This window comes from Habropoda laboriosa, unplaced genomic scaffold (assembly GCF_001263275.1).
Source record: "Habropoda laboriosa isolate 0110345459 unplaced genomic scaffold, ASM126327v1 scaffold62, whole genome shotgun sequence".
NCBI classification, from domain to species: domain Eukaryota; kingdom Metazoa; phylum Arthropoda; class Insecta; order Hymenoptera; family Apidae; genus Habropoda; species Habropoda laboriosa.
Genome location: NW_017100177.1, coordinates 541,206 through 541,783, shown reverse-complemented (window position 1 = coordinate 541,783; position 578 = coordinate 541,206).

Below are 578 nucleotides of genomic sequence, written 5' to 3'. Positions count from 1 at the left end.
CGTTTATGGGAGAATACGTTCGCGCGTTATTTTTCGATTTTTTTTCTCTCTCGGATCGAGGCGATCCCGGTAACTGCCTTCTCGAATTATAACCCGTTCCTCCTACTACTTCCCTTCTGCCCCCTCCCCCTATTTTCTGCTTATTGTATACTACACGATAGCGAGACGACGTAGCCTTTAATTAAATGAAAAAGAGAAAGATATATCATTCCTTTATACCATGATTTGTACCGCGTTTCGAAGGCCACCGAAGAACAATAACCGGGCAATACGAAGCGATGTTTACGCGTTCTTTTTGTCAGAAAAAAAAGGAGAAAAAATGCAAAAAAAAAAACGAAAAAAAAAGAAAGATCTGTGAGTGGGGTGTGCATATATAAGTGAATGAGAGAGATGATATATATAGTTGATACATACGCAATGGAACGAGAAAAAGGGAAAGAAAGAGAGAGCGAGAGAGAGAGAGAGAGAGAGAGAATATGTAAGATTGGGTGTGAGAGAGATCAAGTAACTAATTCCGTGACCAGCAAGAAAACAAAAAGATGAAAAAATATATAATAATAATAATAATGATAACAATG